The sequence below is a fragment of the Perna viridis genome, chromosome 10, assembly GCF_037379345.1.
Source record: "Perna viridis isolate PV_CMFRI_1.1 ecotype Kerala chromosome 10, ASM3737934v1, whole genome shotgun sequence".
Lineage (NCBI taxonomy): Eukaryota > Metazoa > Mollusca > Bivalvia > Mytilida > Mytilidae > Perna > Perna viridis.
The window spans coordinates 4001814-4015507 of record NC_142454.1 but is presented as its reverse complement, the minus strand read 5'-3'; the positions used below and the strand labels follow the sequence as shown (position 1 = coordinate 4015507).

The 13694-nt window shown below is 28.8% G+C and overlaps 1 protein-coding gene across 6 annotated transcripts in view; it reads left to right on the top strand.

The window, feature by feature from the left end:
* LOC148604194 (protocadherin-11 X-linked-like) overlaps positions 1 to 13694 on the top strand; it is a 43546-nt gene that overhangs the window by 17659 nt on the left and 12193 nt on the right. For 4 of the 6 annotated variants that reach the window (XM_088548590.1, XM_088548591.1, XM_088548586.1 and 1 more), the window contains exon 1: positions 12059 to 12199. The exons of the other annotated variants lie outside the window; for them this stretch is intronic. The gene's annotated coding sequence lies outside the window, so the exon portion shown is untranslated. Of the gene's footprint in view, positions 1 to 12058; positions 12200 to 13694 lie in introns of those variants that run through there. 6 annotated transcript variants of the gene reach the window in all.

Sequence of the window (13694 nt, the reverse complement as noted above, 5' to 3'; positions counted from 1 at the left end):
TTGACTTTGTACATTATTATACTAATGTTAAATTCATCACCACACTGAAACTTCTTAACTGTTGCGGTTCTGTGTAAGTCACCATAAAGGGGTAACTAAATAAAATAGTATTTAGATTCAATAAGACGTTTTGTTTAACAGTAAATATTGCATAAATCACAAATAATTCTATTTGTTTTAAACAAGGTGTGTTTATGGGCTTTTTTTTTAAATGTTTAGAAACCCAATAATTGGATAATTGGTCCATTAAACACTGGTTTTCTACTTATTATATATTGTATTGTACTTAGTGAGAAATAAAATGAATCCTTTTGAACTAGTTGTATCAGTAAGAAACCCTTAGACTTTAACCAGACAAATGATTTCAGGGAAACTGAATATTACAAGAAGTTCATGATTTTTTGTGTCCTGTTGTAAATTATTCATCAAGTGAGAAGAGTATGACAATGAAATACCCCTAAAACATCAAACAGTAGTGGAAAGAGGGTACAAGAATCAGCCAGTAAATAAATTATGAAGAAAAGCTCAGGGCTGTACATTTCTTGTGGCTCTTTAATGAAAAAATTATATAAGTTAAGTTTCCATGTTTATGCACTTGCCTTCCTATACAATTTTCGATTCATTAATTGTCAGATTTTTCAAATTGGACCATTAAAGCCTATTTAGAAAAAAGCTGAAATTTTGTTTGAAAAATATTTTTTCCAAAGAAACTTGAGATGTGTAATATTATTATTATTTATATTGTAAGGGATACCAGACATGAGCCATTTTTTGTGAACAAAACTCTTTTTTAAGCTGCATGACCACACATACAATAAAAATCCACACAAATCAGTAATATTTCTCACCTATGTGATAATATGTATATTAAGCCTTATTACTTGAATACCCTAGTGAATTACTGGCTAGCTTTGTTACCCTAATCTGTCAAAATATTCTCAGATTTGATGTGATTGAAAGAAAATATTTAGTGGTGTCAACACTTTCACACCAAAAACATTACTTCTGCCTTTATTTTGGGTTACCTCCCTTTGAAAAGAAAATTAAAAGAGAATACCAACAATAATATGTAATGATCAGATTCTTTTGAAGTCCATTACATGTAACATGTTAATTCAATTACCGTACAGGTGTTAATGGTCTGGTAATCATGTCCTCAGGTGAGATAACGAGATTATCACACAGACATACATGTAACTTAATTAAGGATAATCAAAAGTAGAGTGTTAAAATTTTGGTCTTGTAAAAACAAAGGACAGACTTAATTGTTTTTTATAATTCCCTTTTATGATTGCCTGCATATTTTCTTGATTATTAATGAATTGAAATGGATAATCAAAAGTAAAAGATTTTAATGATCAAAGGTCTTTGCAGAATGGTTTGTACCTTCCTTGGATAAACAAAAAACTATTTCTTGATTTTAGAAATTCCATTGATTTGAAGTGTAAAGTGATTTTAATGTTTTGTAGTTAAATGATTCACTTTCTTAACTTTTACAAAAAAATTTACATTAACTTTGCAATTGATCAAAACTTTAAAGATTCTTTTAGGATTTAAAGAAATTACCATTAGTAAAACTTTGATCATGATAAATAACCCATATCCAAAAAAAAATGTATAATTTTCACTTTAAAGTGACGGAAGCAAATGTTTTTGTTCAAGTTAATTAAAGTTATTTTTTGTCTGTGTGATCAAAGTATGAAATGTGGTTACCCTAAATGGGTTGGTAAAATTGATATAAGAATTATATATGATGAAAAAAGTCAAATAAATTTTCTTCATTTGTGAAAATTGCATTAAATGGTCTCCTACTAATTTTTGGAATACGTAGTAACTGGAATGATAATACTGCAAGGGAATACATAGTAACTGGAATGATAATACTGGAAGGGATTACTTTTCTGGAAACAGGATATCACTAAAAATGCAAGGGGAATTATTCATTTTGGTTTTAGAAACATTTATGAAAAGAAATTATAGGATTTACGTCTTGAGCATTTTTTTGTAATTATTTGTTAAACTTCAATTTTATTCTGTAAAATGTAATATAAAATGAACTTCAAAAAAATAAATATAAATACATTCAAACATGACTAGTATGGTGATCAGAGGAGATAATTTTCCTTTTCGGTCTTTTGAATTGTTTCTTTTTTATACCGAGTCATTATTTTAATATTTCACTAAAAGGATAAATCAGCTGCTGATTGAGGTACACAGACTAGACGATTCAGTAATCCTTTATTTGAAACCTTGTATTTTTATATATGTTGATTTTTTTCCACTTTTAGAGCAGTAATAACACATTTCTGATCAGACATGATTAACTTCTAGCATATAATGACATGTTACTGTTCCCAATATATCCAATGTGTCAGTAGGGGTCCTGTTCAATGTAAAACATTTGAGTGCCTTTTCTACAGTCCATACCCCAAGGCATAAGAATGGATACAAATGGTAACCTTTCTGACATGACTAGATAGTAGGAAAGGCTCTTAATGACATCTTTATAATTGGGGAGTATTGTCTACTGAAGTCATGGTCAACTGAACGCTGACCGCCACCAGCTACGAGGGCCATGTTGCAGTTAATTTAGTCAAGGGTCGTCCAAAGTAATTATCTTCTAACAAACCAGTCATTATCTTTCTATAGGTTGTTGCTGATTTAGAGACATTTTATTCAGATTTGGCTTTTCAACCTTTGTGTAAAATTGTTTTGAAGTATCTCCAGCCTTTAATGGCTGATTCTTGGTTAAGAATACTGGTGGTGTGATATATGGATGTTGATGATCAATGAGAACTATTTAGTTTATCTTGTAATTTCCAATTTAATGTTATAGTACTGGCATATCACACGATTTAATGTTTTCAATATAAACAAATCTTAGCTGTGTGCAAAAAGAAGCACCCCTGAAAGAAATACTGATTTATGTACATGTTTGAAAAAGTATCCTTTTGCAATAAGTGATACCATTGTCATTTTGCAGATTATATTGACATGTTTGTATTGAAACCATATACCAGAAAGTTAACAAACTGATTTAATTACTGAAAACATAATAGATATACACACATATATAAATATATTTACACTTAAACATTTTTGTTCTTACTTAAACTTAATTTTGACATGAATTACAATTTCTGTCCTTGCTAATAGATTGAAGACAGTTTGTAAAGAGAGAGTGACATTTTACAACAAGTTCAAGTTAAAAATGGTACAAGTGTTGTTTAAAATTTCACTTATTTACAGACAGAATAATATTATTTGAGTTCTACATATGTAAAATATTACATTGTGTTTTAAAAAATTGTGCTGGCAACAATGTAGTATGTGATAAAAGAACATGGCAGCATTTGATTATTTTAGTATTTCTAAATTACAAAAAGAAATCTGTTTTAGCTTTATTTACAATCAACAATTTATGGTCTTCCCAACACAAAGAATACAATAGATTTTGGACCAGTTAAGTACTTGTGGTTTGACAAAATGAAAATATCAGGCACTAAGTTTACTTGTTGAAATCCATGATCCTTTTTATCAACAGTAAACACAATCTTAAATGCAAGTGATAACGCCAAACAGACGAGGAAAGCTTAAATCAAATTTGTAAGATGTGCTAATGTTTGCTAATGATATTATACTAAGACCACTTCTGAGTTAACTTGTTTAAAAATCTATTTAATGTCAAGACAAGATGTGGAGAGCATATAATAGGACAACTAATCCTCGTGGACTGTTAAATATGGATTAGGAACCTGATGCCAAAAGTAGGGTGATAACCAAACAGTACTATCAGCATTTTGATTATAATTGGTCTTTATCTTTTTTATCTCCTTATTGAAGAATTATTTGAACTACTTGAATTTGGCTTTAATAGATCAAAGTTAAAAAGAAACTGCAATTTGATAATGTTAAAAATGAAAGGTTGAGTTATTGGGGTATTCTAAACTAATACTTACATTAATCGAAATAACTTTTGTTCTCTTTTGAAACGGGAGAAATTTTAAATTTCTGAACATACAGAAAATATGATATGGCTTCTGTGGATAAAACTTTTTAGGGTATTAAAGGTGGATTTTTAAAAATTTAAATATCTAAATGGTATGTTAAATGCCTTTAAAGAAACAACTATTTTGTGCTTATAATATTCAATATTTGACTGTAATTTCATGTCAGAAATTATGAAAATTGAAGTAAAATGTAATAAAAATGTTACTTTGTAAAAGTTTGTTGATTTAGTAATTGAAAAATTAAGAAAATATTTCATTAGAATATTAATTAGTTTTACAAATCTCTAGGTGTCAACCTTACTGTGTTTGTCTGAGATTTTATACAGTTGAACTCAGAGTAATGCCTTATCTATCAAATTTTAACGTTTCTAAAGTAAATTATGATGTACATTATTTATTATTAAAATTTTTAATTTATGTCTGGCTATGGGATATTGACTATTGCAAAAATTTAAATTTCCGATACCAAGATTCTTTTTGATATATTTGAAAGTTGCATTGTGTTAAACATTCAATCGATTCAGTCATGCCTAAGTCTCTGCGCTGGAGCTGTCAGTCAGAAATGTCTGAGCGAGTGGATGAATTCAACATTTCATATTTTCCGTGTCTAAATTATTAATTTATTTTCTTAACTTGTCTTCAAGTATGACAATTTCATAATCCTGGCGGGAAACATGTTAGGATAATAGTCAGGATATTTTGGAAAATCAATAGTCCTACAAGACACTTCCCTTTAAAATCTAAAAAAAACATGAACATTAAGACTTATTTGTGCTTTAACATAATTTAATTAAATTTATTTGTCTGAATTGTTTCCACAAGTTTTGGTTTCCTTGTTAGTCCTACTCTAGATTTGACCTTTAGAGATCAATGGGTCAAGGGTTTATCATCTCAGTGTAGTTGTTCCTGACAAGTGAGAAATAGATTTGTTTTCTTTGTGATAATGGCCTCTCTTGAATATTTTATATACTATAATGAACACCAAGTAGATGATTTTTATAAATTTATATTTTAGTAAGTAGTTCTTGTAAATACTTCAACAATCTGTTGCTAGGGGTTTAGGTTGCAGTTATTTAGTCTATAGAACTGACTAGCTAAGATATTGACTATAGTTGTTTGCTGCATTTAGTTTGTAGAACTGACTAGCTCAGATGTTGACTATAGTTGTGTGCTGTATTTAGTCTATAGAACTGACTAGCTAAGATATTGACTATAGTTGTGTGCTGTATTTAGTCTATAGAACTGACTAGCTAAGATATTGACTATAGTTGTGTGCTGTATTTAGTCTATAGAACTGACTAGCTAAGATATTGACTATAGTTGTGTGCTGTATTTAGTCTATAGAACTGACTAGCTAAGATGTTGACTATAGTTGTTTGCTGTATTTAGTTTGTAGAACTGACTAGCGAAGATATTGACTATAGTTGTGTGCTGTATTTAGTTTGTAGAACTGACTAGCTCAGATGTTGACTATAGTTGTGTGCTGTATTTAGTCTATAGAACTGACTAGCTAAGATGTTGACTATAGTTGTTTGCTGTATTTAGTTTGTAGAACTGACTAGCGAAGATATTGACTATAGTTGTGTGCTGTATTTAGTCTATAGAACTGACTACCTGGTTTAGTAGACTAGCTGAGAGGTTAACAATAACTGTATCTGTAATCATTGAAGTATTTTTGCAATAGATAGATATTGTTCAACTAAAAAGTACTAATATATCTATAAAAATACAAACTGGCATATCTGTATCAAAATATTTAATTTTTCTAAGTCTACAATATAGCTTTATTTCAGCTTTCTGTTCGATGTTGAAAAATTTGTAGTTAAATTCTTTTAACGAAAAAGATAATAAAATGTTCCAAGGGAAAATCTCTGAATCATTGGTAAAAAAACTGATGGACAATATTAAATTGTTATTCTACTGAAACATGACTAATTATTTGTTTGATACCAGTGTCTATTAAAGGAATGATTTGCATTTAAGATACAAGGGAGATGGCCTGGTACATCAAACCTATTAGTCTGAATGTGAAATATGTAACTGATTAGTAACTTCCCGATAGAGGACCGCTAATGTCCATTTTATTCACTCCTCTTCTGATAATAGATCCTATAAATTGAAATTTCAACCCATATCAGGTCGTATAGCCAGTGACCTGTTTTAGACTTAAGGCGTTTTTATATTTGTCTTAAAATCCCTTTCATGGTTCATAGGATGAAATAATTTCAGAGAAATTAAAAATATTTCTGCATGATTTCCTCAGGTTTATGGTAATGAAAAATGTGGCTTAGAAAATCATTTGACATGTTTACTTATGATGGCCCTGTGAGAAGGGTCTTTGACAGCGGAAAAACATGAATATCATTAAAGAAAAACATTATTAAATGGTGAACAAAGAAGGTGAAACCTAAAATTAGAGGAGAACTTTGATTTCATAGTCGATAAATTATGGTCTTAACTATCTGGTTTAGAAATCGGTTAGAAATGAAAATGTACTTAGTCAGACTATGTATTACTTCATAATGAGGCATATGATACTGGTTAAATTACTTTGCTTTGTTGTGTTACAAATCTTGAAGATTAATGTTACCACAAATGCACAGCTTAGATAAGACCCAAACTGGTTATAGAATGACTTATTTGCTATAATTACTTGGCTGGTAATAGGTTACATCATTGGCTCAACGAAAGTAAGACATGGGTGTGACAAATAAAAAAAAAGTGGGGGATGAATTATTTGGTACTAATGGGCTTGTGTCTGCATTTATTTATATTAACAAATAGATAGTCTTTGTTTTTTTTCTTCTTTTAGAATTCATGGAAAATTTATCCTGAGGATTACAATGTACTTAGATTGCTGAATTATACTTTTCTATGTATTGTTTTGAATATGGAGTGAGTGTAGGATGTGTTTGCACTTATTTTCAAAAATCATTCAAAATTTGTAAGAAAAGATAAAGAACAAGATGTTAATAATTAACATTAATTTCATGTGATCATAGTTTCTTCCCTTTTAAAGCATCAAGAAAAATTTAAATAACAAATCAAAATAAAAAGTTTGAGAATCAGTATAGAAGGATTGTAATACATCACGTGAGAATCAGTATGGGTATGGAATGGTTGTAGTACATCATGTGAGAATCAGTATGGGTATGGAATGATTGTAATACATCATCTAGATAGAAAAAAATAATTGAAATTAAATGGTGAACAAGTAAAAAAATCATACTTTTTCCAAACCTTAGAATGGTACATATTGATAATCCTTTACAATAAACTGTGGGGCATGAAAGAAATTTAATATCATTGAAAACTTTATGCATATTATTGAATCATGCTGTTTGGATGAAAGTGATCATGAATGCTTTACACTTGTAGAATTTAAATTAAATTTAACTTAAATTAATTTTTTGTTGTTGACCATTTTGTTTATAGAAAATTTATGAATCTATCAGTTACAATTGATAGGAATGTTGGTTGGGATCTGTAGGTGTCTGAAGCTGTTGGTTCTCTATACCAATGTAACACTGTGCTATCTCAAATCATTATTAGTTAGAATGCATTAAAGGCACTATACTGTAAATTTGAGAGTCTAAGGAGCTGTGCTGTTTCAAATTTATGGAGAAAAAACTAGTCTGAAGGACAAGTGCCAACCTTTTCACACACCATTAAGTTTAAAAACAAAACTTAATAAAATCTGTTGAATGTTTGGAGAAATTATACCCCTCCCCCTTTTTTCAGTTGGACGCCTGTTTGATACTGTATCACATGATAAAGGCAAGATAAGTTCATGAACCTTTGCAAAATGTTATTTTCAAGACTTAAATATAGTTTTAACCACTGTTAAGTAATTAGTAAATACTGCTGTATACGCTACAACATAATGATTTCAGAAAAAAGGACAATTTTCTCAACTCACACGACCTATGAGAGAAAAAAGAATTGAGAGGGTGTTTTATAACTTAAAGTGTGAGAATTTAATGTCCTTTTAGAAATAATTAAGATTGGAGGTATAAAAAACATCAATGTCAGAATAACTATGGTTTTATTCAGGTTTAGCTCCTTTCATGGTGAGATTTCTATCAGTTTTATGAGTTTAGTTTTGTAAACTTTATTGACCATTTGGAAACAAATAAGATTTTTATTTCTTTCTCTCCATATAAAACATGTTATGGCAGACTTTATGGGAGGGAATGTGAGGTAGATCAATATGGTTGATGTCAGTTGCTGTTGCTTTACATCTGTCTTTTGGTTATTGGATTAAACACACTAACCAGCTGAAGAATATAGTGAAGAATGGAGTATAGACTGGACTGGTCCATTTGTTTATCTTTCAGTCATATTTCCTGAAGTTCAGGTTATTCTCAAGTTTATTTTTTTTTCTAGAGAGGTTTATAATGGGTGACCTCATTGTGAAACTGAAGAGTACTGTTACAGCATTTTTTTCATGATGGGATAAATATCCACATCAAGAGAGGACATTATGAAATTTGTGCAAAATTTATTGAAGAAGTTAAAACTATAAGGCTGTTTATTTGAGAATATTGTCTGTTACTTATACAGTAAATATTGCCTAAGCTGTTACTTATTCAGTATATATTGTCTAAGCTGTTACTTATACTGTGTATATTGTCTAAGCTGTTACGTATGTGGTATATATTGTCTAAGCTGTTACTTATACAGTGTATATTGTCTAAGCTGTTACGTATGTGGTAAATATTGTCTAAGCTGTTACTTATACAGTATATATTGTCTAAGCTGTTACTTATTCAATATATATTGTCTAAGCTGTTACTTATTCAGTATATATTGTCTAAGCTGTTACTTATTCAGTATATATTGTCTAAGCTGTTACTTATACAGTGTATATTGTCTAAGCTGTTACTTATACAGTGTATATTGTCTAAGCTGTTACTTATACATTGTATATTTTCTAAGCTGTTACTTATACAGTATATATTGTCTAAGCTGTTACTTATACAGTATACATTGTCTAAGCTGTTACTTATTCAGTATATATTGTGTTGAAGCTGTTACTTTTACAGTGTATATTGCTAAATGTAACCAAAAATTTTACAAGCCTTAGACAAATTGTCAAGAACTTTAAAAAAAGCAATTTTGATTTCTTTTATGTCTCTATTTACCTTTATTACTGTTTTGTGCAATTTACTGTCTACCAAATGTATAAAATTCTTGTATCTTTTTAGTGCATCTTTTGTAAAGCTACAAAAAAAAACCTAAGTTTTTCTACCAGTTAATTTGATTTTAATTGTTTATGTAACTGGATCTATGGAAAATGAAGGTTAATGATTCTAACAGTGAAAGAGATACACAAGGAAGACCAAAGTTGATCGAGTTTGTCTCCAGACCTTGGCTTCTAACCTTGGCTCATCAACATTAGATCTCATTCAATAGTACAGGCTAAACTGTCGCTTTTTATCATTGAAACAATTGTTTCAACAGGGAGACCAAGATATAAATCTGCTGACTTCATGCACTCCAGTCAGAAGGCTACTGTTCTATAGACTCGAAAGATTTAATCTGGTATAAGTCTAAATTGGAGATAAATTTAAATAGAATTATTTTCAAAGACATGGATATTTGAGCTTTAGTGTAGTTTGGCAGTTGTTTCTATAATCCACAGTTATCAGAATAAACCTTTAACAGAAAATTTGACATGTCAAACTTATCTTAAATCTCATTTATTAATCGGCAAAATATCATATGGACTCTATACCTAGATATCCCAAAGTTTTGCTACCAAGATTAAGTTGGAAAAACAACGGATTGTAAAATTAACTAGATACAAATGAAAGTTTAATTTTATCATTCTATGACATTGAGACTTAGTAAACAAACTTCTGTGGAGTTTGACAGGACAATTTCATCCAGAAATGTCATTAACAGTATTAATCATATAATAATCATTTTTTTATCTTTTATGGTTAGATACTGGGTAGATTGATTTTGTTTTTTTAATTGAATGTCTTTTTAGTTTTGAACTTGGGTGGTTACTTTAGATCTTCATGAGCTACCAAATTGAAAAAGCTGATATATTTCTTGTACATATGTATAAATAGTGCATTACATAAATTTTTTTTTGGTGAATTAAAAATGACAAAGTATTAAAATCAGTTAGAGATTGACAAGTTGTATTTGTATCTTTAAAACTGTTTTGTAGAAAAAAAGTATTTGGTATAGAAGTTCATTGTATATATATCCTAATTCTAATCATAAGGTTTCCATCAGTAACCATATGTTGAAAAAAAAAAGCATTTCTGTCTCATCAGATAAAAAACAACAGTTACTTAAATTAGAGGTTGACATGTCAATGGAGTATAAATTTAATTTAATTGTAATTTTATTGTCAGTTTTCCATTACTTGTAATAGCACTATCCTTTGAGTACATGTATACTGGTCATTATGAGTAATTATCTCCTCCTAGACCATGTCAGAACTTGGAGCCAGGTAAAATTAAGGTGATAAACTTTGTTTTAGTGATTGTTTCTTGATGTTACATAAACACAGTCATTGTGTGAATCGGATATACGTTTGTTTAGTTTCCTTAATCTCTGTTGAATTCAAGTGTTGTCAATTTCATCCAATTAAGCATTAGTTTGTTTTTGAGTATTACTTTTGAAGATTCTAACTTTCAATTTTTGAGTTCTATTCAAGCTGTGCTGCATAGTTGCTATTTGTGAAGTTGAAGGTATTGTTTGAGAAATATTTTATAGTTGAATCTGGTAAGAATTATATGCTGACAGGTATTTTTTTCTAAATTATAAAAGAAACAAAGGAAATTTATTTACTAAATATGATTTTTTTTTTCAACTGAATGACATTTTTATATGAAATGTCATTTTTTATATTTTCAATTTCAATTTAAATATATTGTGACTCATTTGAGTAATACACAGACATATGGCTAAAATAAAAGACACATTTATTCATCATAACAAAATACTTTCATTTTTTGCGACAAAATACAAGCACCTGTTACTAATTAATACATTTTATGCAAATCTGTCGATCATGAGTAATAAATGTACAGTCTGGGACTGGGTGAGTCAAACTGGTCACTCAGAATGAGTTAAGATTGTCTTGAGTTACTTTTGACTGACTCATTAATTATGAATAATCTTGATTTACTAATTAAGGATTAAATAATTGTAGACAATTTTTAACTGAATTGTGGATGGTGGTCTGTGAATATTTATGAGTTGGATTACATAGTTATGCCTATAACAAAACACTAGTGAATGTACAGTAAGATTTTTATTTATTTTTTTATGTATGTTTTTTTTACATTATTATAGCATTATAAGTACAGTACATTTATATGTGTCTTGTGTTACTTACTTTGATTGTCATATTTTTCTAACAAGACAAAACTTGAAAGCTTAAAAAGTTTGTGGACTGCCTCATTGCCTCAGCTATGCTGCAATCTTCTGAACAATTAGCCTTAACTGGCAACTAAAAGAAGTTTTTTTTCGTAAATTTAATGTTCGGTGCTATAAAATTGAATCTTTTAAAACATTTTTCTGATAATTGTCAGTTTTTCAATAGATGGTCTGACTAATTTGTTGTTATTAGAAATGTTTTTCTATATATACTATTTTCTATTTAAAGAAATTATTTCACAAAACTTTCAAAAGTGAAAATATACAATAAAAAACTTGAGTACATTTAAATTTTCTGCATCTAGATAAAAATCTATCAAAGAAGATCTTAGACTTAAAATATTTATTTAAATAAACCAGTGTCAATCAGTCAATTTTCAGTTTCAATTATTATGTCATAAAAATCTTCTATAGAACTATTTGACATTTTTAGAATAAAAACATGCAAAACAGGTACTCAGAAATCATTTGACATTGTCATATTCAAAAAAACCTTTTAAAACATATCTGATAAAATCTCTGATTGATCAAGATATTGTACTGTCATACTTCACTTGTAAGGAGTAATCTGATTGGTCGAGCACCTGTCTGTCCATCAATTGAATTAACATTATACTGTTATACCTGTATTTTCCATTTAACACTAAGAAGGAGCTAAGACTGGACTTATGATAACAAGATTTAGTGATTAAACCATTTTATAAACATGACACTGGACTTAAACTTCTGAATTTGTGAAATATATTTTAGGAGGATTTTGTACTTGATAGGATATTTCAAATTTGAAGGTAGTATATCTTCTTTCTTTGTACCTTTTTGTTTTTTTTTCACGAGCTAACATTAACAAAAATGTGTTTGAGGAAATTATTATAATAAATGTTTAAAAAAATAAATATAAAGTAAGATGTCATGTTCTTTTTTCATGGAATAAGAAAATAATAAAATGTTCAGCCACTGCATCAGTAATGAAGAAAATTTACTTTGATTATATACAGAGAATTTATGATTTTGATATGAATTATACCATGGCAAATGTGGATTTACATGTAAATGTATAGGTAGGAGATGAAACCTCAAAAATATAGAACCATTGTTCATCAATCAACACATTCTGTCTTTATTTTTTATTTGAGAAACCTTATGGTGTAGGGTATGTTCAAATTGTCTTAGAAATGTTTTTTTTCAAATTTTTACTTTCTCCCCTTGAAACAAGGAAATATACCTACAGGTTTTGAAGATTTTAAATAAATGTATATTTATTGCTTCAAAAAATATTTACAAATGATATACATTTTTTACAAAATCAGACATTTAATTCATCTTGAAGATTTAAAAAATAAAATATATGTATATAATTTCCCATTTGATAAAAAAAAAAAAAGCCAGTTAACAGGGTTCATGGCCAATTTTAGTACCAATAGTAGAAATGTCCATTATCATCATAAAAAGTATTCAACAGATGGCCTGTTATGAACATCTTTGCAGACTAATATTTTGTAAATGATGTTAGGTGTTACCACTTTTTTCTCATTATAAATTCTGATAAAATGAACTTTATCCTATAATTCAATCTTAAAGTCTTCTGTTAAAACTGCAAAATGCTTCTGGAAATAAAACAGTTCAGAACTTTGATCGTATCATTTCTAAATGGGTATTCTAAATTACTCTTTTATCTGCAAACATTTTAAGAGGACTATTTGAAACATTTGATCCTGAATGTATAAACATACAATGTATTAGTCTTATTCTATGACTAACGTCCTGGTGTAATGGCTGATCGGGTTAATGACGTATTATGTCAAAGTTGTTTTATTTCAATATTTATTCTATATTTTCGATCATATTGTACATTTTTTTCATTATTGTCTCTGACTTCTTGGATGTGGTAAAACCATTGGCCACACTAGAAAACTCAGACTGGATTTGAAAACAAATAATGATCTCATACAAGTATATGACAATGTAGCTCTGTGCATTGACTGTTCTTGCTATTTTTTTTAATCAAGGATATTTTAAAATATCAAGTTGATCTTTATTGCATGACATTTAAGTGACATTATTAAAGTTTTCTAAAATGTCTTGGAGCTATAGTCTAAAACAGAAACAAGGTAAATATCTTTTTTCCAAATTAAAGAAAAAAAAAGGATGTATTTCACAACTTCTCATTGTATTTTCAATATTTTTGTTTTGAAATTGGCCTCATTGGATGATGATTCTTTTTATACAGGATGTAAGCATTTCTTCATATACACAAAAGTACTAGTATATATACATGTACACAAC